We start from the raw sequence: 27,564 nt of genomic DNA, 5'->3' as shown, positions 1-27,564 counted from the left end.
CAGAGGCAAGCAGAGGCTGCAGCTCTCACTGCTGTGAGCAGCACACTTCAGACACTCTGCACAGCTTCAGGATGCAAAATGCTTTTTTCTTTCACTGTTTAGTTTTCTTTTCCCCCTTTTTTTTTGGGGGGGGGAGTTTATTTTTTTTTTCAATGCAAAATCCTCTTGGCTAAGCTACTGTTCTGCCCCTGTGCTCTGCACTGCTCAGGACACACCTGCAGTGCTGTGTCCAGTGCTGGGCTCCTCCATTGCAGAGAGATGTTGAGGTGCTGGAAGGTGTTTGGAGAAGGGCAGCAAGGCTGGGGAGGGGCCTGGAGCAGAGCCCTGTGAGGAGAGGCTGAGGGAGCTGGGGGGGTGCAGCCTGCAGCAGAGGAGGCTCAGGGCAGAGCTCATTGCTGCCTGCAGCTGCCTGCAGGGAGGCTGTAGCCAGGTGGGGTTGGGCTCTGCTGCCAGGCAGCCAGCAGCAGAAGAAGAGGACAGAGGCTCAAGCTGTGCCAGGGCAGGTCTGGGCTGGATGTGAGAAGGAAGTTGCTGGCAGAGAGAGTGATTGGCATTGGAATGGGCTGCCCAGGGAGGTGGTGGAGTGGCCGTGGCTGGAGGTGTTGCAGCCAAGCCTGGCTGGGGCACTTAGTGCCATGGTCTGGTTGGTTGGGCAGGGCTGGGTGCTAGGTTGTGCTGGCTGAGCTTGGAGCTCTCTTCCAACCTGCTTGATTCTATGATTCTTGGCTTCCAGAGAAGCTTAACTAGACCCCTAAAAACAACAAGGTGAGACACTGGCACAGGTTGCCCAGGGAGGTTGTGGCTGCCCCATCCCTGGAAGAGTTCAAAGCCAGGTTGGATGAAGACTTGAGCAACCCGGAGGTGTCCCTGCCCAGGACTGGGGGGGTTGGAACTGGATGAGCTTTAAGGTCCCTTCCAACCCAAATCATTTCAGGATGCAGTGAGTCCAGGAGTCCACTACGAGTCCACTGCTGTGCTCAGCTCCACACCACTGTTCTCTTTAGTCAGAGTTCAGACATTCTTCTGCTCCCAAATGATTTAAAAACCAAATCACAGAACCACAAAATCACTAAGGCTGGAAAAGCCCTCTGAGGTGAGCACAAGGGGCAAGGGTGGAAGCTGAGGCAGAGGAAGTTCCATGGAAAGAGGAGGAGGAATTTTTTCCCTGTGAGGGTGCCAGAGCCCTGGCACAGGCTGCCCAGGGGGGCTGTGGAGTCTCCCTCTCTGGAACTACTCAAGTCCTGCCTGGATGTGTTCCTGTGTGACCTGCTCTGGGTGATGCTGCTGTGGCAGGGGGGTTGGACTGGCTGAGCTGTGGAGGTCCCTTCCAGCCCCTGACTTGCTGTGATTCTGACATCATCAAGTCCAGCCTTCAGCCAACACCTCCATGACCACTGGACCATGTCTTGAAGTGCCACAGCTACTCATTCCTTGAACACCTCCAGGCATGGGGACTCCACCACCTCCCTGGGCAGCCTCTTCCAATCCCTGACCATCCTTGCAGAAAAGAAATTCTTCCTCCTCTCCAATCAAAACCTCCTTTGGTGCAGCTTGAGACCACTTCCTCTTGTGCTGTTGTTAGTTACTTGGGTGAAGAGCTTCACTCCAGCCTCCTTTCAGGCAGCTGTGGAGAGCAATGAGCTCTCTCTGCCTCCTCTTCTTCAGCCTAAACCACCCCAGCTCCCTCAGCCTCTCCTCACCTCTCCTCCCCGTGCCCCTCACCAGCTTCATTGCTCTTCTCTGCACCCACTCCAGCGCCTCAACATCTTCCCTGTACTGCAGTGCCCAAAACTGGAGCCAGCATTTGAGCTGTGGCCTCAGCAGTGCCCAGCACTAGGGCAGGGTCTCTGCCCTGCTCCTGCAGCAGCACAGCTCCTGAGATTTACCCCCAGGCAAGGCTGAGATTCCCCCCAACCAGCCACTCCACTTCCATTTGCATGCTTAAATAAAGACCTTACCTGGACAATCCATGCCCCAAGCATTCTTCTCAGTCCAGGCTGAATCAATCCCTTGGCATTTCCCTGCCTTTCCTTGTGACCTGGTAAGAAAGGGGACCTTGTTTTCACAAGAGCCAGGTGCAGATGGGAACATCTTCCCCCCAGACAGCTTCAGCTGAGCTGTCAGCCACATCCACACAACCATTAACATGGGGATTTAATTTACTGCAAGGGCTATTTGGCAGGTGGAACAGGCATTAACAGCTCAACAGGACTATTTATGTGGTGATAAATGAGAAGTATTGATCAGTGTGGAGTTCCCTTAACAACTTTCTGACTGGTTTTCCCCTAATCTCCTTAAACTTCTGGCAGCTGTGAGAGCTCTGCTGGTGGAGTTGCCCAACAGGAGCATGGATGCCTCCTGATGAGGCTTCATGGGCTTGGTGCTGCCTGAGGAGCTGATGTTCCAACAGCAAAAAGAAGCAGGGAACCAAACAATGCATGAGGCTGGAAGGGACCCTCAAAGGTCATCTTAGCATTGAATCAAGCAGGTTGGAAGAGACCTCCAAGATCATAGAATGATAGAATCCAGCAGGTTGGAAGAGACCTCCAAGATCATAGAATGATAGAATCCAGCAGGTTGGAAGAGACCTACAGGATCATAGAATGATAGAATCCAGCAGGTTGGAAGAGAGCTCCAAGCTCAGCCAGCCCAACCTAGCATCCAGCCCTGCCCAACCAACCACACCATGGCACTAAGTGCCCCAGCCAGGCTTGGCTGCAACACCTCCAGCCATGGCCACTCCACCACCTCCCTGGGCAGCCCATTCCAATGCCAATCACTCTCTCTCACAGCAACTTCCTCCTCACATCCAGCCTAGACCTGCCCTGGCACAGCTTGAGCCTCTGTCCCCTTCTTCTGCTGCTGGCTGCCTGGCAGCAGAGCCCAACCCCCCCTGGCTACAGCCTCCCTGCAGGCAGCTGCAGGCAGCAATGAGCTCTGCCCTGAGCCTCCTCTGCTGCAGGCTGCACCCCCTCAGCTCCCTCAGCCTCTCCTCACAGGGCTGTGCTCCAGGCCCCTCCCCAGCCTTGCTGCCCTGCTCCAAACACCTTCCAGCACCTCAACAGCTCTCTGCAAAGGAGGAGCCCAGAACTGGACACAGCACTCATGCCCCCTCCCTGGAGGTGTTGGAGGCCAGGCTGGATGGAGCCTTGAGCATGCAGAACTCAGAATGGAGGTTGGAAAAGACCTCTAGGATCACAGAGTCCATCCTATCACCCAACCTTTCTACTTAACTAACCCATGGCTCTGAGTGCCATGAGCTTGACTCCCTTTGCTATCTATCAGACACAGCACCACTGCTGTCAGTGAGGCCAGGAGAGGACAGGGTGTGAAGAAGGAGGACTGAGAACCCACCCACCCCTGGCCACATTGTACTTGGCTTGCAGCAGCTAAACAAAGTGCAGGCAGCCACTGCTGCCCATCCCCTGCCTGCTGCCATGCAGCCACACAGGCAGTGGCATCCCCACGTCCTTCCTCTGCCTTTCACCACTTCTCTTGCCTGGGGGAGTGCTGGGAGGGAGGAGAACCTTCCCCAGCCCACTCACTCTTGTGTTCTGATGGCAGCAATTGCATCCAGTCAGCTTCATGCTCAATTTGGCATCATTTAAATGGCTGCAGGAGAAATAAACTGCTTGGAAATCCACCCTTTCCCCTGCCCTTCTTTGCTAACACCACTGTGCTGCACACACAAGGCAGCTCTAAGAGGCAAGCATTCATTACCTGACTTCAAGCTGCAGGATCTTCTGTGCTTATTGCCAGTCCCTTTGATTTCATCACTTTATTTCACTTTGGCCACGAGAGAAGCTGCAGAAAAGCAGCTCTTAATGACAGAGCCTTCAGCTCCCATTTGCCTTCATTGTCTGCCATTTGCCTTCACTGTCTCCCATTTGCCTTCATTGTCTCCCATTTGCCTTCACTGTCTCCCATTTGCCTTCACTGTCTCCCATTTGCCTTCACTGTCTCCCATTTGCCTTCATTGTCTCCCATTTGCCTTCTTTGTCTCCCATTTGCCTTCACTGTCTCCCATTTGCCTTCACTGTCTCCCATTTGCCTTCACTGTCTCCCATTTGCCATCTTTGTCTCCCATTTGCTTTCACTGTCTCCCATTTGCCTTCACTGTCTCCCATTTCCCTTCATTGTCAACATCCAGCCTATGGATCAAACCTCACAGCTCTCCACCACTGCAGCAGCCCCTTCTGGGCCCTGGAGGGTCCCAAGCAGAACACAGATGCAGACACAGTCAGGGAGCTGCTTAAGAGAGTCCAGCACAGAGCCACAAAGATGCTGAAGGGAATGCAGCAGCTCTGGTAGGAGGAGAGGCTGAGGGAGCTGGGGCTATGCTGCTGGCAGAGGAGGAGCTGAGAGGTGACCTCAGCAGTGGTTCTAAAGATGTGCAGGTGAGTGGCAGGAGGCTGAGCCAGGCTCTCATGGGTGATGCCAGGGACAGCACAAGGGGCAGTGGTGGCAGCTGAGGCAGAGGAAGTTCCATGGCAACATGAGGAGGATTTATTTTCCCTGGGAGGGTGCCAGAGCCCTGGCACAGGCTGCCCAGGGGGGCTGTGGAGTCTCCCTCTCTGGAGCTATTCAAGCCCTGCCTGGATGTGTTCCTGTGTGATCTGCTCTGGGTGATCCTGCTCTGGCAGGGGGGGCTGGACCAGATGAACATTCGAGGTCCCTTCCAGCTCCTGACATTCTGTGGTTCTATGATTCCATGAGTCTATGATTCCAAGATTCTATGATTCTATAGTTCCAATATTCTATAACTCCATGATTCCATGATTCTATGAGTCTATAATGCCAAGATTCCATGATTCCATGATTCCATGATACTCTGACTGCTGAGCAGTGCAAGCATTCTCAGCAGGAGGGGGCGAGGGTTGGTGCCTCCAAAGCAAGGCAAGACAAAGGGTCTGGAAGAAGCCTCTTGTGCAGGCAGGGAAAGAGAGCAGAGAGGAATGGTGTGAGCTGGGAGTGTGTTTCCATCTCGGTATCTGCAGCTAAAATAAGAAGCTATTAGCAAGGCTGCCAAACTGAGGAGTGAAGCAGGGAGGGAGGAGAGGCTTGAAGGAGCTGCTCAGAGTAGGAAGCAGCTCATCAGTGAGGAACTGGGGATTGAGTCCAGCAGCAGTAAGTTTGCAGATGACACCAAGCTAGGAGCAGTGTGGAGCTGTTGGAGGGTAGCAGAGCCCTGCAGAGGGACCTGGCCAGGCTGCATGGGTGGGCAGAGGCCAATGGGATGAGACTGAACAAGGCCAAGGGCAGGGTGCTGCACTTTGGCTACAATGACCCCAAGCAGCTCAGGACAGAGTGGCTGAGAGCAGCCAGGCAGAGAGGGAGCTGGGGGTGCTGGCAGAGAGGAGCTGCAGAGGAGGCAGCAGTGCCCAGGTGGGCAGCAGAGCCAGTGGCATCCTGGGCTGGCTCAGGAGCAGTGTGGGCAGCAGGACAAGGGAGGTCCTTCTGCACCTGTGCTCAGCACTGCTCAGGCCACACCTTGAGTGCTTGTTGTGGAGGGCCTGTTGGCCCAAAAGCAGGCTTATCTATGCCAGCTCTGCCTGGCCATGTCTCTCTGCCTGCACCAGGGGTAAAGAGCACAAAGGGGCACAACAGACCAGGGCCATAAAGTCAGTTGCCCAGGACACCTGATGGTGCAAGTCCCCACACGCCCAGCTCCTGTCTCCCTGGTGTAAGCCCATGTGATCCCCATATTTGGGACAGTCCAGGCCTGTGGGTTTTGCCTGGGATGGTGAGGTTTGGCTGATTGGTCATTCCAGTGGCCAATGAGCCCATTAACTCTCTGCCCACAGTTCATAAATAGGGGTGCACAGGCTCACCTGCAGCCTGCCCAGCATCACTTGCTGGGCTAGTTTGAAGCAGGGTGGAATGTTTTGGTGAGAAAAAGTAGATCATAGGCTGTGAAAGGGAAACAATGGTGATGTCTGCTCCCCTCAGAGTGGAGGTCTTCAAGAAAAGACTGGATAAGGCACTTAGTCTGGTTGATTGGATAGGGCTGGGTGCTAGGTTGGACTGGATGATCTTGGAGGTCTCTTCCAACCTGCTTGATTCTATGATTCTATGATTCTATGATTCTATGATCAGAGAGCACTCTGGTCATTTTGTGGCACTCTGCTTTGGGCTTCTGACTGAGCTGCAGCTCCCTGACCTCACCTTCCACTCACCTTTGCTTCTTAACCTCTTGGCTGAACCTCTGTTCTTCTTTGGGACTGGGGTAAGGTTGAGAGGGGCAGGGGGAAGGTGAGAGGTGGTTGAGAGCCCCTCCTGGGGACTCAGGTTTCTGGGAGGGGAGCTGTGCTTCTGTATTACCTTTTCCCTTGTCTCTTTCTGTCTATAACTGTATATACTGTAAATATCTGCTTGTATATGGTGCCAGCTGTAAATAAATAGCTTCATTTATATTCCCAGAGCTGGCTGAGACTAGTCTGAGTAAATTCTAAAGTGTGGGGGGCAGGGAACACCCAAACCATCACACTTGGGGCTCCACCACATGCTTGCTTGCCTGCCTGCATACTCCTGGAGAGAGCAGCCAGCAGAAATCAGCAGCACAGTGTCAGAAACTGCCCTTTCCCCTGAAGCTGGAGGATTCCAGCCTTAAAGTCCACAGGCAGAGACCCTGAAGAATTGGACACTTGCAATAGGCTGAGACATAGCTCTGGAGGGTGATTTCTGATTAATCTGAATTGTGAGTGAACACTTGAATGCCTCTGCAATTTCTGTTACCTCTGTGTGAGAGTCTGAATCCTCTCTCTCGTGTTCATCAATCTTGTTACTTCTGGGACTCACACTAGGTGCTTGCCCAAAGCTCAGGGATGCAAATCAACAGACAACACCTTTGAAACTCCTGGACCTCACCCTGGCTGGAATGCCCAGGAGGCCTACATCTTATCTGAGCTACCCCCGAGGGAAAAGGTTTATGTGTATGCAGGGTGTGGACAGGTACAGCCAGAGAGAGGGTGGAGGCCCTCAGACCCCTGTGAATGCGTGAGAATGCACAGGAAGATGCCCTGGGGGGGGGGGGGGGGGGGGGGGGGGGGGGCTGCAGCTGGACACTGAGCAGAAAACTGTATAAAAAGGCAGGAGAAATGCCTGCCAAAGTGTGGCATTCCCAGCAGACCAAGAGTGGCATTCCCACCAGACCAGGAGTGGCATTTCCATCAGACCACCAGTGGCATTCCCAGCGGACCACCAGTGGCATCTCCATCGGACCACCAGTGGCACCTCCACTGGACCACCGAGGGCAGACCACCACCAGAGCACCAGAGCTGCACATCACCCAAAGAAACTCTGATAGACTCCACAGAAGATCACCCCTGGGCCACGCACCCATCTCTCTCTCCCCTCCATCTGCGACTGAGGGTAATATGATCACAGCTTTTTTCCCTTCCCTGCCCCTTCTTTTCTTCTCCATCGTTCTCTTTATCTTTCTCTCTCCCCTTCTCCCCTCTCTCCCTCTGTTCTGATCTTTCTCTCTCCCCCTTCTCCCCTCTCTCCCTCTGTTCTGCTCTTTCTCTCTCCCCTTCTCCCCTCTCTCCCTCTGTTCTGATCTTTCTCTCTCCCCTTCTCCCCTCTCTCCCTCTGTTCTGATCTTTCTCTCTCCCCTTCTCCCCTCTCTCCCTCTGTTCTGATCTTTCTCTCTCCCCCTTCTCCCCTCTCTCCCTCTGTTCTGATCTTTCTCTCTCCCCCTTCTCCCCTCTCTCCCTCTGTTCTGATCTTTCTCTCTCCCCTTCTCCCCTCTCTCCCTCTGTTCTGATCTTTCTCTCTCCCCCTTCTCCCCTCTCTCCCTCTGTTCTGATCTCTCTCTCTCCCCCTTCTCCCCTCTCTCCCTCTGTTCTGATCTTTCTCTCTCCCCCTTCTCCCCTCTCTCCCTCTGTTCTGATCTCTCTCTCTCCCCCTTCTCCCCTCTCTCCCTCTGTTCTGATCTTTCTCCCCCTTCTCCCCTCTCTCCCTCTGTTCTCATCTTTCTCTCTCCCCCTTCTCCCCTCTCTCCCTCTGTTCTCATCTTTCTCTCTCCCCCTTCTCCCCTCTCTCCCTCTGTTCTCATCTTTCTCTCTCCCCCTTCTCCCCTCTCTCCCTCTGTTCTCATCTTTCTCTCTCCCCCTTCTCCCCTCTCTCCCTCTGTTCTCATCTTTCTCTCTCCCCCTTCTCCCCTCTCTCCCTCTGTTCTCATCTTTCTCTCTCCCCCTTCTCCCCTCTCTCCCTCTGTTCTCATCTTTCTCTCTCCCCCTTCTCCCCTCTCTCCCTCTGTTCTCATCTTTCTCTCTCCCCCTTCTCCCCTCTCTCCCTCTGTTCTCATCTTTCTCTCTCCCCCTTCTCCCCTCTCTCCCTCTGTTTTGCCCAACCTTATCCTTTAATAAACAGTTCCATGGTGGTATCTGGTCTCGTTTGCACCTTAATTCCACAGCACAGAATCCATAAGAGCTGGTCTTGCTCCTCTGGACAGAGATGCTGTTCATCTCTGTTCCACTGGACCTTGACACTCTGCCATAAAGCAGAGAGCAGCTTTCAGCTCAGCTCTGCTGGGCAAACAGTGTAAGACCCCAGGTGGCAGTAAGCCATGGGGGAAACTCTCTCTCTGTTAACAGTTTGAACTGTTTGCTAGTTAGTAATATGTTTCTGTAGATGTCTATTCCCATAATGTCTTCCTAACCATGTAAGAAGGAATATTAATGTTAAAGTTGAGTGGTTGGGGGTGGCAGAGTTGGAATATTGGAAGTTAATAAATATATATGCTTTTATAAACATCCTCTCTCTTTAATTGTCTTCTCCCCTCGGCTTAATCGGCACAGGGCACAGAATGCCTCATCCACTGCATATTTCCCCTGCTGCTGTCTGATGTGAGCAGCAGGAAGTCTGTTCCCATGGTTAGAAGCATGGAATCATAGAATCCAGCAGGTTGGAAGAGAGCTCCAAGCTCAGCCAGCCCAACCTAGCACCCAGCCCTGCCCAACCAACCACACCATGGCACTAAGTGCCCCAGCCAGGCTTGGCTGCAACACCTCCAGCCACGGCCACTCCACCACCTCCCTGGGCAGCCCATTCCAATGCCAATCACTCTCTCTGCCAGCAACTTCCTAACAACATCCAGCCTAGACCTGCCCTGGCACAGCTTGAGCCTCTGTCCCCTTCCTCTGGTGCTGGCTGCCTGGCAGCAGAGCCCAACCCCACCTGGCTACAGCCTCCCTGCAGGCAGCTGCAGGCAGCAATGAGCTCTGCCCTCAGCCTCCTCTGCTGCAGGCTGCACCCCCCCAGCTCCCTCAGCCTCTCCTCACAGGGCTCTGCTCCAGGCCCCTCCCCAGCCTTGCTGCCCTTCTCCAAACACCTTCCAGCACCTCAACAGCTCTCTGCAATGGAGGAGCCCAGAACTGGACACAGCACTCCAGGGGTGGCCTGAGCAGTGCTGAGCACAGGGGCACAAGAACCTCCCTTGTCCTGCTGGCCACACTGCTCCTGAGCCAGCCCAGGATGCCATTGGCTCTGCTGCCCACCTGGGCACACTGCTGCCTCCTCTTCAGCTCCTCTCTCCCACCACCCCCAGCTCCTTCTCTGCCTGGCTGCTCTCAGCCACTGGCCCCAGCTTCTAGTGCTGCTTGGGATTGTTGTGGCCAGAATAAAACCTTAAGATACACTCTTGGAGCTGGCATTTCCATGGCTGCCAGCACCAGACTTGCCCTCCAATGGCTCAAGGATTTAAGGTGTGCTGATTCCATCACAGGGCCTCGAGAGAATCCTGTCCCTGGGTCAGGAGTGGGTTATTTGTGCTCCTGCTGCCTTGCTAAGATATAGCAAGCACTTCTCAGGCTCCCTCTCCAGATTCCAAGCCGGTTCCTTGCCACCCATGGTCACCACAGTGGGCACTGACAGCACCATGGCAGGTTGACAGGGCAGAGGCTCGCCTGGGCCATAGCCACCACGGGGGTGTGCGATGGGCTCCAGCTCATCTAGGGGCACCAAAGCTACCTGCCAGGCTCAGCTTGGCCATGGCCTGGTGTGTGCAGGTGTCCCTGCAGCTGAGCACTTGTCAGCCTGTGTCAGCTCTGCAGCTACCACACAGGGAGCCAAGGAAGAATCACAGAATCAGTCAGAATCAGTCAGGGTTGGAAGGGAGCACAAGGAGCAGGCAGTTCCAATCCCCTGCCATGCCCAGGGACACCCTACCCTAGAGCAGGCTGCCCACAGCCTCAGCCAGCCTGGCCTCAAACACCTCCAGCCATGGGGCCTCAACCACCTCCCTGGGCAACCCATTCCAGCCTCTCACCACTCTCCTGCTCAACAACTTCCTCCTCACCTCCAGCCTCACTCTCCCCACCTCCAGCTCTGCTCCATCCCCCCCACTCCTGCCACTCCCTCACAGCCTCAGAAGTCCCTCCCCAGCTTTTTTGGAGCCCCCTTCAGACCCTGGCAGGCCACAAGAAGGTCCCCTGGGAGCCTCCACTGCTCCAGCCTGCACAGCCCCAACTCTTTCAGGCTGTGCTCACAGCAGAGCTGCTGCAGCCTCTCAGCATCCTCCTGGCCCTGCTCTGGACACTCTCCAGCATCTCCACAGCCCTCTTGTCCCAGGGGCTCCAGAGCTGGATGCAGGACTCCAGGTGGGGTCTCAGCAGAGCAGAGCAGAGGGGGAGAATCCCCTCCCTGGCCCTGCTGGCCACACTGCTGCTGCTGCAGCCCAGGCTCTGCTTGGCTTTCTGGGCTGCAAGTGCACACTGCTGGCTGCTGCTGAGCTTCTCCTCCAGCAGCACCCCAAAGTCCCTCTCCTCAAGGCTGCTTTCCCACATATAAGACCATTATATATCCACCAGCCTCAAGCCCTGGGGTCAATGAGGGCTCTGTGGCAAGTGCAGCAGGCAGAGGCTCCATTCCTCTCACTAGAGGGACATACAAGGCTCATTCCACCTGGTTTTGGAGACAACTTTTTGGCCTGGGTGCAACCAAACTGTGACACAAATGAGCACAGAAATGAGCTCTTGCAGAGTGCCCAGGCTCTGAGGAATTGGGGATTTCACTGCCTCTCTCTGGTGTGGGGGGATTGGTTCAGGGCGTGGTGTGCAGCTCAGGCTGGCAGCTCTTTGCCAGGCAGCACATTCCTCCCCTCCTCCCCCCAAGAGAGAGCAGCCACATGGACCACAGCAATTGACTCGGTGGAAAAAGGGACCTGGGCCACAACTCAGCCTTTATTGATGGCAAAGTCAATCTTGCTGCCCTGGGAAAGATTTATGATGTGGTTTGAGCTACCTCAAGCTGCTCTTACCTTTCCCTCATGTCAATTTACAACCCCAAGGACACTTGTTAGGATGAGTGGAAGTAAGAAAGGAAAGTCATAATTCCTGATCTGAGTCTGCCTTATAGCTCTTAGAATCACAGAATCAGGCAGGTTGGAAGAGAGCTCCAAGCTCAGCCAGCCAAACCTAGCACCCAGCCCTGCCCAACCAACCACACCATGGCACTAAGTGCCCCAGCCAGGCTTGGCTGCAACACCTCCAGCCACAGCCACTCCACCACCTCCCTGGGCAGCCCATTCCAGTGCCAATCACTCTCTCTGACAACAACTTCCTCCTCACATCCAGCCTAGACCTGCCCTGGCACAGCTCCAGGCTGTGTCCCCTTCTTCTGCTGCTGGCTGCCTAGCAGCTAGAGCCCAACCCCACCTGGCTACAGCCTCCCTGCAGGCAGCTGCAGGCAGCAATGAGCTCTGCCCTGAGGAGAGCTGTGTGTGAGTTTCATGACCATGTCACAGAACAAGGCTCTCTCCAGCTCAAAGGGCTGCTACCACCCAAAGAATCACCAAAAAAAAGGAAGATGCTAAGAGGATAAGACACAAAGAGAACACAAATGCAAGGTGTGGGCAGACTTGGCCTTTGATGGAGCCTGGGGATAAGCAGAGCTCTGCTGTGCATCTGTGAAGAAAAGCATCCATGGGGAAAGTCTGGGCAGCCTCCTGCTTGGTTTTACCCCCAAAAGCTCAGTCCTAAGAGAGCACTCAGCTGTGCCACCTTCCAGGTTCACTCCATAGCCCACACTCCTCACTGCAGTAATTCCACATCTGACAAAGGCTGCAGACCCTCACTTTCCTGGGCTCTACTTGGTGTAGAGCTGGAGGCTTCCATCTGGAAAGCCAGGATGGTCTGGAGCACAGCCCTGTGAGGAGAGGCTGAGGGAGCTGGGGGGGTGCAGCCTGCAGCAGAGGAGGCTCAGGGCAGAGCTCATTGCTGCCTGCAGCTGCCTGCAGGGAGGCTGTAGCCAGGTGGGGTTGGGCTCTGCTGCCAGGCAGCCAGCAGCAGAAGAAGGGGACAGAGCCTCAAGCTGTGCCAGGGCAGGTCTAGGCTGGATGTGAGGAGGAAGTTGCTGGCAGAGAGAGTGATTGGCATTGGAATGGGCTGCCCAGGGAGGTGGTGGAGTGGCTGTGGCTGGAGGTGTTGCAGCCAAGCCTGGCTGGGGCACTTAGTGCCATGGTGTGGTTGGTTGGGCAGGGCTGGGTGCTAGGTTGGGCTGGCTGAGCTTGGAGCTCTCTTCCAGCCTGCCTGATTCTATGACTATCTGATTCTCTTGGGCAGGCAGCCAGGACAAGTCTGCTACCTGTATGGCCAGAAAATGGCTCTCCAGAAGCACTTCTTTGTCACCAGAGACTGTAACACTGCTGCCCCTCAACAGCAAGTTTTACACCAGTGCAGCAGTGCCCCACGAGCAAACCTGCCAGCTCAAGGCCTCAGAGGACTTGGCACACCTGGAAATGATAGAACCACAGAAAGGTTTGGGCTGGGAGGGACCTCCAAAGCTCATCCAGTCCAACCTCCTGCAGTCAGCAGGGACATAGTCAACTAGAGCAGGATGCCCACAGCCCTGTCCAGCCTCACCTTGAACATCTCCAGGCATGAGGCCTTAACCACCTCCCTGGGCAGCCTGTTGCAGTGTTTCACCACCCTCATGGCACAGAACTTGTCCCTAACATCCAACCTAAATCTACTCTTTAGCTTGAAGCCATTACCCCTCATCCTCTCACTACAGATCTCTCTCCACCCTTCTTGTAGCCCTCTTCAGGTCTCCCCAGAGCCTCTTCCTCTCAACAGCTCCTTCAGCCTGTCCTAATAGCAGAAGTGCTCCAACCCCCTGATCATTGCACCCACTCCATCAGGTCCATGTCCTTCCTGTGTTGAAGGCTCCTGAGCTGGACACAGCATTCAAGGTGAGGTCTCAGCACAGCAAAGTGGATGACCCTATGGGAGATGTTGATACAGGGTTATGAAATGCTTGTGCCAGCTCTGGCCTTGGTACCTGAGTGGCTAATGTGGCACTGATGCCAGGTGGCTTCAGGGAAGGCAGAGGGGGCAAGGGCAGGACAGACAGCCCAGGCAGACACACACACACTGGAGATGCTGCCAGGAACTTCAGAAGGGCTTCAGCTGAGTGAAGCATGAGAAGAGCTCATTCTAAGCTCCTCTCTTTCAAGCATCTCCCCAGGAAGCACAAGGACAGGGGTGGTGGGTGCAGGGAGCCTGGCAGAAAGCCAGAGGAGTGCCCAGGGCTGGCAGCATCAGCAAGCCTGGCATGGCAGGCTCAGGCTCAGCAGCTCTCTTCCTAATGCAAGATGATGGTCCCAGAAGCTCCTAACTAATTTTCTGCTGCTCCTCCACTCCTGTACCCTGCAGGCTACATCTTCAGATAGGATGAAAGATGCTTCCCTCAGTTTAATCTTGCTCTGAGAGAAGGCAGAGCCAGCAGAGCAGCCCAGGCAAGCTCTCCTGCTGCAGATAAATGACAGAGCTGGGCTGGCTGGAAGCACACAACTCACAGGAGCTCTCCTGCAGGCCAAAGCACAGCTTCATTTTCCAGGAGGAAGCTGCTGAGAAGCACTTTGGGGAAGATGCAGGGCAGGAAAGGTTTCTGAAGTCACTTGGGTTTTCCTTTTCCCTTCTCTGGTTGTTGGATGCCTCCCCAAGAACCTCCTCTTTGCCCTCCTCTCTGCCAAGGAGGGCAAGCAAGCTGCTGAGGGGTCTTGAGCACAAGACCTGTGAGGAGCAGCTGAGGGAGCTGGGGATGTTCAGCCTGGAGAAGAGGGAGTTGAGGGGAGAAATCATTGCTCCATACAACTCCCTGAAGTCACTCCAAACTCACCTGGATGTGTTCCTCTGGGCCCTTCTCCAGCTGACCCTGCCTTGGCTGGGGGGTTGGACTCAATCATCTGGGACCAGGCTTTGTCCAGTGGTGCCCAGTGACAGGACAAGGGGCAATGGGCACAGACCTGAACATCAGAAGTTCCACCCAAAGAGGAGGAGGAACTTGTTGAATTTAAAGGTGCCTGAGCCCTGGAGCAGGCTGTGCAGAGAGGTGGTGGAGTCTCCATCTCTGAAGTCACTCCAAGCTCACCTGGATATGTTCCTCTGGGCCCTTCTCTAGCTGACCCTGCCTTGCAGGGGGGTTGGGCTCAATCATCTCTAGAGCTCCCTTCCAACCCCTACCAGTCTGTGATGCTGTGAACAGCACAGAAAGCTCTTCTCCAGTTTACCACAGGAGCAAGGGAGATCCTCTGCCACATTTGCCCCCTTTATCAGTGGTGTTCTCCAGCACATGCAGCCAGTTCCAGGTTGCCAGGGAGCAGCAGGAGTGAGCTGTGCCACAGGCAAACAGGGGGCAGGAGCCACTGTGGCAACTTGGACTTGCAAGGAGGCTGCAGTGAGGTGGGGCTGGGCTCTTCTCCTTAGGCACAGGTGATAGAAGGAGAGCAAACAGCCTGAAGTTGTGCCAGAGAAGGGTTAGGTTGGAGGTGAGGGCAAATTTCTTTGCTGCCAGAGTGGTCAGGGACTGGCACAGGCTGCCCAGGGAGGTGGTGGAGTCCTCATGGCTGGAGGTGCTGAAGAAAGCTGTGGCCATGGCACTTGGGGCCAGGGTTTAGTGGCCATGGTGGGGTTGGGTTGCTGCTTGGCCTGGATGATCTTAGAGGGCTTTGCCAGCCCAAACAATTCCATGACCCTATGACAAACCTCCTCTCTCCACCAGCTCACACTACATGTGCCAGCCTGCCTGATACAGCACTGCTCACACTCCAGCACCTATTTACACATAGACTCACAGAATCAAGCAGGTTGGAAGAGAGCTCCAAGCTCAGCCAGCCCAACCTAGCACCCAGCCCTGCCCAACCAACCAGACCATGGCACTAAGTGCCCCAGCCAGGCTTGGCTGCAACACCTCCAGCCACGGCCACTCCACCACCTCCCTGGGCAGCCCATTCCAATGCCAATCACTCTCTCTGCCAGCAACTTCCTAACAACATCCAGCCTAGACCTGCCCTGGCACAGCTTGAGCCTCTGTCCCCTTGTTCTGGTGCTGGCTGCCTGGCAGCAGAGCCCAACCCCACCTGGCTACAGCCTCCCTGCAGGCAGCTGCAGGCAGCAATGAGCTCTGCCCTGAGCCTCCTCTGCTGCAGGCTGCACCCCCAAGCTCCCTCAGCCTCTCCTCACAGGGCTCTGCTCCAGGCCCCTCCCCAGCCTTGCTGCCTTCCCTTGCTGGGGAAAGACTTTTTAGGCTCTCAGAGAGTGGCAGGAGTGGGGGGAATGGAGCAAAGGTGGAGGTGGGGAGAGTGTGGCTGGAGGTGAGGAGGAAGTTGTTGAGCAGGAGAGTGGTGAGAGGCTGGAATGGGTTGCCCAGGGAGGTGGTTGAGGCCCCATGGTTGGAGGTGTTTGAGGCCAGGCTGGCTGAGGCTGTGTGCAGCCTGCTCTAGGGTAGGGTGTCCCTGGGCATGGCAGGGGGTTGGGACTGGCTGCTCCTTGTGCTCCCTTTCAGCCCTGCCTGGTTCTGTGATTCTCTGAGGAGCTTCAGCCAGGGCTGTACAGGAGGTCCAGTTGCCTGCAGGTGACCAAACACAGACTGCAGGGAAATTGCTTTACAGAAACCTGAACAATCATCAGAGTTTGGGTGCAAAGAGAGATGCCAAAGCAGGGCAAACTGGTCCAGTTGTCACAGATTCAAACATGGCATGGGGTTGGAAGGGACTTTCCAAGGTCATCCTCTCCAACCCTGTCCAGGTTGGCAGTGACTCCTCCAACTAGATCAGGCTGCTCAGGGCCACATTGAGCCTCCTCTTGAATGTCTTCAGGGGTGAGGCTTCAACAACCTCCCTGGGCAGCCTGCTTCAGTGTCTCACCACCCTCACTGTGCACAGCTTCCTCCTGATCTCCAACCTAAACCTCTCCTGCTCCAGTTCCAAACCAGTGTCCCTCATCCTATCCCCACAGGCCCTTCTAAGCAGTCCCTCCCCAGCCTGCCTGCAGCTCCCCTTCAGACACTGAAATGCAGCTCTAAGGTCTCCCTGCAGCCTTCTCTTCTCCAGGCTGCACAGCTCCATCTCTCACTCTGTCCCCACAGGAGAGGTTCTCCAGCCCTCTGATCATCTCTGTGGCTCACTCTGGACCTGCTCCAGCAGCTCCATGTCCCTCTTGTGTTGGGGGACCCACACCTGGACACAGCCCTGCAGGTGAGGTCTCCCCAGAGCAGAGCAGAGGGGCAGGATCTCCTCTCTCCATCCCTGCCCACACTGCTTTGGATGCAGCCCAGGCTGCCCTTGGCCTTCTGTGCTGCCAGTGCCCATTGCTGGCTCCTGTCCAGCTTCTCCCCCACCAGCACCCCCAAGGCCTTCTCTGCAGGGCTGCTCTCACCTCCTCATGCCCCAGCCTGGATGCTTATGGAGGACTGCCCTGCCCTAGGTCCCCTCTGTGTACTCCACCATGAGAGGCTGTTTAAAGCTAACCAATCTGTTACCTCACTAACCAAGGTGCTTTAACAATTGCCTCTGCTGCAGGCTTTCATTTTCCTTTCAGCCCATCCCATCAGCACAGCTCCAGGTGGACATTTTGCCAGGGATGCTTTTTTTTGCACACTCTCAAATGTATCTTCACTTCCAAAGAAGCCCAGAGGATGTTAGGAGGGTCCAGCTTCATCCTGAGGGGTCCCTCTCTGTCTGCCAGTCACAGGATCACAGAAGCAGCCAGGTGGACAAAGCCCCTCAGGAGCACCAAGGCCAACCTGGAACCCTAAAGATTCACCTTAAACCATAGCCCCAAGCACCACATCCAAACCACCCTTAAATACACCCAGGCTGGCTGACTCCAGCCCCTCCCTGGGAAGCTCATGCCAGTCCCTGACCACTCTCTCCATGAAAAACCTTTTCCTGATGTCCAACCTAACCCTCCCCAGCCTCAGCTTGAGGCCATTCCCCCTTGTTCTGTCTCCAACTACCTGTGAGCAGAGCCCAGCTCCAGCATTGCAGGGCTTCTGCAGAGGGTGGACTCCAAAGTCCAAGGGTACCTCCTGAAAGGTTCTGCTGGCTTGGGAGACCTCTGGAAAGCTGCAGTAGATCTCCTCTTGCTGGCAGCCATTGCCTGCTGCAGTGCCATGCTGCACAGCCTTATTGATGCTCTTATTAATGGCTTTGTTCTTCCATTTCTCCAGCTGACAGTTCATTTTCCCTCCTCCAGGCTCCTGCCATCACACAACAGAGTATTTACAGCTGCCTCTAGCCTGCACCCATGCATCCTGCCAGACAGCTGCTCCATGGCATACTTGCCCTCACTGGAAGGAGAGGCAGAGGAGTGTGATTTGCACTGAGGAAGAGGCTAAGAGGGTGCAGCCTCCTTGGGGTTCCCTCAGTTTACTCCCAGCCTCTGCAATGTGCTGAGACCCTGCTGAGAAAGCAGAGACCCTGCAATAAAAAGCTCAAAAGCTGTCTCTAAAACAACAGCCTACAAGGGCCCTGATGCTGCTACTCAACAGCCAGACCTCATAGAATCACAGAGTCAACCAGGCTGGAAGAGAGTTCCAAGCTCAGCCAGCACAACCTAGCACCCAGCCCTGCCCAACCAACCAGACCATGGCACTAAGTGCCCCAGCCAGGCTTGGCTGCAACACCTCCAGCCACAGCCACTCCACCACCTCCCTGGGCAGCCCATTCCAATGCCAATCACTCTCTCTGCCAGCAACTTCCTCCTCACATCCAGCCTAGACCTGCCCTGGCAAATCTCTCTTGAGCTGAGGAGCCCAGAACTGGACACAGCACTCCAGGGGTGGCCTGAGCAGTGCTGAGCACAGGGGCACAAGAACCTCCCTTGTCCTGCTGCCCACACTGCTCCTGAGCCAGCCCAGGATGCCATTGGCTCTGCTGCCCACCTGGGCACTGCTGCCTCCTCTGCAGCTCCTCTCTCCCACCACCCCCAGCTCCCTCTCTGCCTGGCTGCTCTCAGCCACTCTGGCCCCAGCCTGCAGTGCTGCTTGGGGTTGTTGTGGCCAAAGTGCAGAACCCTGCCCTTGGCCTTGTTAAATCTCATCCCATTGGCCTCTGCCCACCCATGCAGCCTGGCCAGGTCCCTCTGCAGGGCTCTCCTCCCCTCCAACAGCTCCACACTGCTCCTAGCTTGGTGTCATCTGCAAACTCAATGCTGCTGGACTCAATCCCCTGCTCCAGATCATCAGTGAAGATACTGAACAGGACTGTGCCCAGCACTGATCCCTGGGGCACACCACTGGTGCCAGCTGCCAGCTGGATGTGGCACCATTCACCACCACTCTCATTCACCGCCTGATGTGGTGCAGCTGCTGGGAGAGCTCCCCTGCTAGAGCCAACAATTTCCAGAGACTCACAGAACCTTAGAGGCTGGAAGGGACCTCCAGAGCTCATCCAGTCCAACCTCCCTGCCAGGCAGCAGCACCCAGGGCAGTGCACACAGGAATGCACACAGGTGGGTGTGGAAAGGCTCCAGAGAAGGAGACTGCACAACCTCTCTGGGCAGCCTGCTCCAGGGCTCTGCCACCCTCACATCAAAGAAGTTTCTCCTCATGTTGAGCTGAAGCCTTCTCTGTTCCAGTTTGGATCCATTGCTCCTTGCCTTATTGCTGCTGAGCACCCAAAAGAGCTTGGCCCCAGCCACTGCCCCCCACCCCTCAGAGATCTGTACACATTGCTCAGATCTCCTCTCAGCCTTCTCTCCTCCAGACTAAGCAGCCCCAGGGCTCTCAGGCTCTCTCCACAGGGGAGATGCTCAAGTGCCCCAATCACCCTCTTGGCTCTCTGCTGGACTCTCTCCAGCAGGTCTCTGTCCCTCCTGAACTGGGGAGCCCCACACTGGACACAGCCTTGCAGGTATGGTCTCAGCAGGGCAGAGCAGAGGGAGAGAAGAACCTCCCTAGTCCTGCATTAACCACTTCTCCTGATGCCCCCCAGGCTGCCATTGGCTCTGGGCCACAAAGGAGCTTAGTTTTGCTCATGCCTTTGACTCTTTGGTCCTAACTACAGATAGTTCTGAGCTTGACCTCATGTCTTTCTGATCCTGACTTGGCTCCTTGGCTAGAGCAAGGATCTGTCACTATGAGCCTGTCTGGCAATGAGTGCCTGACCCACTCCTCTCCTTCAGGCCCTGAGACACTGCAGTAGGACACTGCTCCATGCCTGCATTCTTACAAGCATGGAACTGTTTGGGCTGGCAAAGCCCTCTGAGATCATCCAGGCCAAGCAGCAACCCAACCCCACTATGACCACTAAACCCTGGCCCCAAGTGCCATGGCCACAGCTTTCTTCAGCACCTCCAGCCATGAGGACTCCACCACCTCCCTGGGCAGCCTGTGCCAGTCCCTGACCACTCTGGCAGCAAAGAAATTTGCCCTCACCTCCAACCTAACCCTTCTCTGGCACATCTTCAGGCTGTTTGCTCTCCTTCTATCACCTGTGCCTAAGGAGAAGAGCCCAGCCCCACCTCACTGCAGCCTCCTTGCAAGTCGAGGTTGCCACAGTGGCTCCTGCCTCCTGTTTGCCTGTGGCACAGCTCACTCCTGCTGCTCCCTGGCAACCTGGAACTGGCTGCATGTGCTGGAGAACACCACTGATAAAGGGGGCAAATGTGGCAGAGGATCTCCCTTGCTCCTGTGGTAAACTGGAGAAGAGCTTTCTGTGCTGTTCACAGCATCACAGACTGGTAGGGGTTGGAAGGGAGCTCTAGAGGTGATTGAGCCCAACCCCCCTGCAAGGCAGGGTCAGCTAGAGAAGGGCCCAGAGGAACACATCCAGGTGAGCTTGGAGTGACTTCAGAGGTGGAGTCTCCACCACCTCTCTGCACAGCCTGCTCCAGGGCTCAGGCACCTTTAAATTCAACAAGATCCTCCTCCTCTTTGGGTGGAACTTCTGATGTTCAGGTCTGTGCCCATTGCCCCTTGTCCTGTCACTGGGCACCACTGGACATAGCCTGGTCCCAGATGATTGAGTCCAACCCCCCTGCAAGGCAGGGTCAGCTGGAGAAGGGCCCAGAGGAACACATCCAGGTGAGTTTGGAGTGAGTTCAGAGATGGAGACTCCACCACCCCTCTGCACAGCCTGCTCCAGGGCTCTGCCAACGAAGCCTGGTCCCATTCTCCTGCCACCCATCCTTGAAGTATTGATCAGCACTGATCAGATCCCTCTCAACCTGCTGTTTCCCAGCCTAAATATCCCCAATCCCCTCCATCCTTCCTCACAGGAGAGATGTTCCAGTCCCCTCAGCACCTTTTTGTGCAGAGCTTGCTGCTAATCCTTTCCTTCCCTTGCTTTCCCCTTGTGCTCCTCTATTCACACCAAAGCTGTCAACCATTTGGTTGGAGAGGAGCCAAGTGCTGGGTGAACCCTGCCTGTAGATTCACACTTAGCTCTCTCTGTCACTCTGTTGTTGCCTTTCTAACTTGCTAATTGGGGTGTGCCAGCTCTAATGCAAGGGAACCTTGCAGAAGGCCCTTTCTGCTTGCTGCTGGCATCCAGCTCCCTTCTCACTTGTCAAACCCCCTCAGCCCACACCCTAACCCCTCTGTTTCTGCAGATGGGAAGGGCTGATCTGATGCTTTGTGCAAATGGAACATCAATTTTGCTGGCAGGCTAATAACAAGGCTACTAAATCAGTCCCAGGCTCTTGCTGCTCTGTACACTACTGAAATGGTAGCTTCAGCAGCAGGCAGTTGGGGATGGGACCAGCCAGATGTTCCCACCTGACATCTGCAAGTGAGACTTTCCAGCCACAGAATCACACAACCACAGAGTATGATTGCAAACAGCCTCTCCGCAGCCTGCTTGTAGCCCTCTTCAGGTACTGGCAGGCAGCTCTAAGGTCTCCCCAGAGCCTTCTCTTCTCCAGGCTGCACACCCCCAGCTCCCTCAGCCTGTCCTCATAGCAGAGCTGCTCCAACCCCCTGAGCATTTTTGTGGCCTCCTCTGGACCCTCTCCATCAGCTCCAGGTCCTTCCTGTATTGAGGGCTCCAGAGCTGGACACAGTACCCCAGGTGAGGTCTCAGCAGAGCAGAGCAAAGTGGCAGAATCACCTCTCTGGAGAAGCCAACAGACCCTGGGACTCAGCACTGAGTTCAAAGCAGCATCTTCAGATCCACAACCAGGATTTCATAGATGTCTTCATTCTTCACAACTGGGAATGATCTCAGCCAATGTTTTCCACTTACACAGAGTGTCAGGGGCTGGAAGGGACCTGCAAAGCTCAGCCAGTCCAACCAGCATCACCCAGAGCAGACCCCACAGGAACACATCCAGGCAGCTCTTGACTATCTCCAGAGAAGGAGACTCCACAGCCCCCCTGGGCAGCCTGTGAGAAAAAGTTTCCCTCATGCTTCCATGGAACTTCCTCTGCCCTTGTGCTGGCATTGGGCATCACCCAGCAGAGCCTGGCTCCAGCCTCTGGGCACTCACCTGCACATCTTTAGAACCACTGCTGAGGTCACCTCTCAGCTCCTCCTCTCCAAGCTTTAGCTCCTATCTCCTCATAAGGAAGCTGTTCCACTGCCTGCAGCACCTTTGTGGCTCAGGGCTGGACTCCCTGAGGTCATTCTTGAGCTGAGGAGCCCACAATATTCCAGAGGGGCAGGAGAACCTCTCCTGACCTACTCACCACAGCCCTTCTAATCCACCCCAGGATGCCCTTGGTCTTCTTGGCCATCAGAGCATGTTGCTAGCTCATGGTCAACCTCCCACCCACTAGGACCTCCCAGGTGCTTTTCCCCTTCACTGCTCTCCAACAAGTGGCCTTCCTGAAGAGGGGAAAAAAGAGCTAGACAGTGAGAGTGCTCAAAATACAAGAGTGAGGCACTAGGAAACTCCCTCCCACTGAATAGGAGCTGTCTCTTCTGAAGTGCAGCCATGCTAACATCAAAAGAGGATCTGCTGAGCCAGACTCTAAGCTGCAGCAAAAGATGGTAACTATGAGGGTAGATCATAGGAAATATTTCTGCCTTGGAAGGGGTCTCAAGCATTGGAATGAGCTGCCCATGGCAGGGCAGCAGTCACCATCCCTGGAGCTTAGGGACATGGTTTAGTGTTGACTCTTCAGTGCTGGTTTGAGTATTGGACTGGGTAGGATCTGCTGAGCCAGACTCCAAGCTGCAGCAAAAGATGTTAACTATTAGGGTAGATCACAGGAAACATTTCTGCCTTGGAAGGGCTCTCAAGCATTGGAATGAGCTGCCCAGGGCAGCAGTCACCATCCCTGGGGATGTTCTATGTGCACCTGGAGCTTAGGGACATGGTTGAGTGTTGATCCTTCAGTGCTGAGTTGAGGGTTGGACTGGGTAGGATCTGCTGAGCCAGAGTCTAAGCTGCAGCAAAAGATGGCAACTATGAGGGTAGATCACAGGAAATATTTCTGCCTTGGAAGGGCTCTCAAACATTGCAATGAGCTGCTCAGGGCAGGACAGCAGTCACCATCCCTGGGGCTGTTCAAGCACTATGTGGACCTGGAGCTCAGGGACATGGCTTAGTGTTGACTCTTCAGTGCTGATTCAAGAGTTGGACTGGGTAGGATCTGCTGAGCCAGACTCTAAGCTGCAGCAAAAGATGTTAACTATTAGGATAGATCATAGGAAATATTTCTGCCCTGGACAGGTTCTCAAGCATTGGAATGAGCTGCCCAGGGCAGGGCAGCAGCCACCATCCCTGGGGATGTTCAAGCACTGTCTGGACCTGGAGCTCAGGGACATGGTTTAGTGTTGACTCTTCAGTGCTGGGTCAAGAGTTGGACTGGGTAGGATCTGCTGAGCCAGACTCTAAGCTGCAGCAAAAGATGGTAACTATTAGGGTAGATCACAGGAAATATTTCTGCCTTGGAAGGGCTCTCAAGCATTGGAATGAGCTGCCCAGGGCAGGGCAGCAGTCACCACCCCTGGGGATGTTCAAGCACTATGTGGACCTGGAGCTTAGGGACATGGTTTAGTATTGATCCTTCAGTGCTGGTTTGAGTGTTGGACTGGGTAGGATCTGCTGAGCCAGACTCTAAGCTGCAGCAAAAGATGGTAACTATTAGGGTAGATCACAGGAAATATTTCTGCCTTGGAAGGGCTCTCAAGCATTGGAATGAGCTGCCCAGGGCAGGGCAGCAGTCACCATCCCTGGAGCTGTTCAAGCACTATGTGGACCTGGAGCTTAGGGACATGGTTTAGTATTGATCCTTCAGTGCTGGTTTGAGTGTTGGACTGGGTAGGATCTGCTGAGCCAGACTCTAAGCTGCAGCAAAAGATGGTAACTATTAGGGTAGATCACAGGAAATATTTCTGCCTTGGAAGGGCTCTCAAACATTGCAATGAGCTGCTCAGGGCAGGGCAGCAGTCACCATCCCTGGGGCTGTTCAAGCACTATGTGGACCTGGAGCTTAGGGCCATGGTTTAGTGTTGACCCTTCAGTGCTGGGTCGAGGGTTGGACTGGATGAGCTTGGAGTTATCTTCCAACCAGATAGATTCTGTGATGGAAATATGCTTAGGGATCCTCCTTTTTGCACCTGGAAGCTCACAGAGCTCAGAGCATCTGGCCACAAGAGCTCTTCTCTCTAGTATCAAGTTGTCAGAGCAAGAGGAAATGGCCAAGATCAGAAGGGTCATCAGGCACTGGAACAGGCTGCTCAGGAAGGAGATGGAGTCACCATCCCTGGAGGTGTTTAAGGTGGGGGTTGGGCTCTGCTCCCTAGGATATGGTGACAGAAGGAAAGGAAATGGCCTGAAATTGTGCCAGGGCAAGGTTAGGTTGGGGATGAGGACAAATACCTTCAGAGCCCTTTCCTGTGTCTTCAAAGCATTTTTCTGTATCTTCAGCCCTTTTCTGTACCTCCAGAGCATTTTTCTGTACTTTCAGAGCCTTTTCCTGCACCTTCAGCCCTTTCCTGCACCTCCAGAGCCCTTTCCTGTACCTCCAGACTCCTTTCCTGCACCTTCAGCCCTTTCCTGCACCTCCAGAGCCCTTTCCTGTACCTCCAGACTCATTTCCTGCACCTTCAGCCCTTTCCTGAACCTCCAGAGCCCTTTCCTGTACCTCCAGACTCATTTCCTGCACCTTCAGCCCTTTCCTGCACCTCCAGAGCCCTTTCCTGTACCTCCAGACTCCTTTCCTGCACCTTCAGCCCTTTCCTGCACCTCCAGAGCCCTTTCCTGTACCTCCAGACTCATTTCCTGCACCTTCAGCCCTTTCCTGAACCTTCAGAGCCTTTCCTGTACATCCAGACTCCTTTCCTGTACCTCCACAACCTTTCCCTGCACCTTCAGAGCCATTTTCCTGTATCTTCAGCCCTTTCCTGCATCTTCAGAGCCCTTTCCAATGCCTTCAGAGCCCTTTCTTCCACCTTCAGAGCCCTTTCCTGCACCTCCAGACTCCTTTCCTGTACCTCCACAACCTTTTCCTGCACCTTCAGAGCCCTTTTCCTGTACCTTCAGCCCTTTCCTGCATCTTCAGAGCCCTTTGCTATACCTTCAGAGCCCTTTCTTGTACCTTCAGAGCCCTTTCCCATTGTACATCCAAACAATTCACTCCCTGGACAAGGACTGCCCCAAACAGGCTTCACTATGGGGACTGAGTCTTACAAGACAGAGCCTCTGGCTGCCCGTGGGCAAACCATTACTCTGGGAACCACTTGCTGGTGCCTCTCTTTGCCACTTTAACAGATCCTTACACAGCTCTGCCTCTTCTGAGGGAGAGGAAGCTGCCAAAGTGACTCAGATGATGGATTGATATGGGCTCTGCACGGATGACCTTGCTGCTTTGCTACCCACTTCAACTCTGTCTCTATATTAAGCTGCACATCTTTGCTTCAGCTTTGATTCCTGGGAGCTTTTCCAAGGAGATTTCTTCCTTCTAGGCTTGTGCTATGGCAGCATTCCTGTGCCCAGCCAGAAAGGTTTTGGAGTTCAGGACAAGGTGAACTCAACACAACCTGTATTAAAATACCACCAGAGCAGTAAGAAGCTCTGCTCTTGGAGTCTCAAAGACAACCACTCACTTCACTGCTAGGAGAATGCCCTGCTTAAGTTCTCTGGCTGCACATGCCTGAGCCCCTGGTGTTCATCCCTAGCCCTCTCCAAGCCTGGATTTCAGCTCCTTGCTACCTCTGGCACTTCACACAGAAAGCCTGCAGTGACTTTGGATGTTAAGGAGGATTTCTTTGCTGCAAGGGATTGGCACAGGCTGCCCAGGGAGGTGATGGAGTCACCACCCCTGGAGGTGTTCAGGACATGAACATAAGTCCCTTCCTGCCTGGTTAATTCTATGGTCTAGCAGTCGTGGGGGTGCTGGGTAGAAGGTTGGGCTTGAGGTTCTTAAAGGTCTGCAGCTCTCCTGTGGGGACAGGCTGAGAGAGTTGGGACTGTTCAGCCTGGAGAGGGCTCCAGAGACACCTCAGAGCAGCCTTCCAGTCCCTGACGGGGATACAGGAGAGCAGGGGAGGGATCTTTTATCAGGGTTTGTAGTGACAGGATGAGGGACAGTGGAAGCTTGAGGAGGAGAGGTTGAGGGTGGAGATGAGGAAGAAACTCTTTAGAGTGAGGGTGAGGAAATAGTGGTACAGGTTGCAGAGGGAGGTTGTGGATGCTCTCTTCCTGGAGGTGTTCAGGGCCAGGTTGGATGAGGCCTTGACCTGCCTGTTCTAGTGGGAGGTGTCCCTGCCCATGGCAGGGGAGCTGGAACTGGATGATCTTGAAGGTCCCTTCCAACCCAGCCCATTCTGTGGTTCTGTGACTTCAACACTCTCACTGGAAGGGAGTTCTCCTGATGCCCAACCTAAATCTCCCCTGCTCAGGTCTCAAGCTACTGCCTCTCATCCTATCCCCATAGGCACTTCCACTGAGCCCCTTCCCAGTCTTCTTGTAGCTGCCCTTCAGATACTGAAATGCAGCTCTAAGGCTTCCCTGCAGCCTTCTGCAGCACAGATGATCTGTAAGGTCCCTTCCACTCTGAGCCACTCTATTCTATGCTGATGATTTCCTTTCTTCTTCCTCACTTCTCTTGCGTGCAGCTGTTCAGCAAACTCTGCACAGCCTGTGCCTTTCACAGCACCCAGCTCTGCCCAGCTCAGCTCTGCCCAGCTCAGCCCAGCTTAGCTCAGCTCAGCTCAGCCCAGCTCAGCCCAGCTCTGCCTAGCTCAGCTCTACCCAGCTCAGCTTAGCTTTACCCAGCTCTGCCCAGCTCTGCCTAGCTCAGCTTAGCACACCTCTGCCCAGCTCAGCTCTGCCCAGTTCAGCCCAGCTCTGCCCAGCTCAGCTCATCTCACCTCTGCTTAGTCCAGCTCAGCTTACCTCTGCCAATCTCAGCTCAGTCCAGCTCTGCCCAGCTCAGCTCAGCCCAGCTCTGCCCAGCTCAGCTCATCTCTGCTCTGCCCAGCTCAGCTCATCTTTGTTCTGCCCAGTCCAGCTCTGCCCAGCTCAGCTCAGCCCAGCTCTGCCCAGCTCAGCTCACCTCTGCTCTGCCCAGCTCAGCTCTGCCCAGCTCAACTTTGCCCAGCTCAGCCTATCTCTGCCCAGCTCAGCTCTGCCTAGCTCAGGCCCAGCTCAACTCTGCCCAGCTCAGACCCAGCTCAACCCAGCTCTGCCCAGCTCAGCTTTGCCCAGCTCAACTTTGCCCAGTTCAGCCTATCTCTGCCCCACTCAGTTCTGCCCAGCTCTGCCCAGCTCAGCCTAGCTCATCTCTGCCCAGCTCAACTTTGCCCACCTCTGCCCAGCTCAGCTGATCTCTGCTCTGCCCAGCTCAGCCTAGCTCATCTCTGCCCAGCTCTGCCCAGCCCAGCTCTGCCCACTTCAGCCCAGCTCCCTCCCTCGTGTGGCATTTCTCAGCTCTCCCTCTGCTGCCAACTGCTCCCTGCACCCAGACTCACACATTGCCTGGCATGAACTGGGCTGTGGCTGCCAGGAGCATCATGTTACAGGCATCTGCAATGGGCCCACTGGCACCTCAGCTGTTGCTGGCTTAAAATAAGCCAAGCTGCTAGGTCTGATGGCTCTGCAGCTTCTGGTGCCAGTGGCATGCCAAAGAGAAGCTCCCAACAAGGCTTTTGACTCTGCCCTCAGCAAAACACTGCAGAAGAGCTAAACTTAGGCATCATTTAAACACAGCTTTACAGACCTCTTAAAGCAGTATGAAAGAAATGCCTCCCACAGCCAAGGCAGTGCACTTCATGATGCTCATCCAACAGCATAACCTTAACTTAGCTCTAGGTTAATGGGACTTATGGTAGTCCTGGAGGCACAGCAACTGCCAGTGAGGAAAAGGAATCCTAAATCCTGAACTTTAGAAGCC

The sequence above is a fragment of the Pogoniulus pusillus genome, chromosome 29 (assembly GCF_015220805.1).
Source record: "Pogoniulus pusillus isolate bPogPus1 chromosome 29, bPogPus1.pri, whole genome shotgun sequence".
In the NCBI taxonomy this organism is placed as follows: Eukaryota; Metazoa; Chordata; class Aves; order Piciformes; family Lybiidae; genus Pogoniulus; species Pogoniulus pusillus.
The sequence above is the reverse complement of the archived record's forward strand: the minus strand, read 5'-3'. Positions refer to the sequence as shown.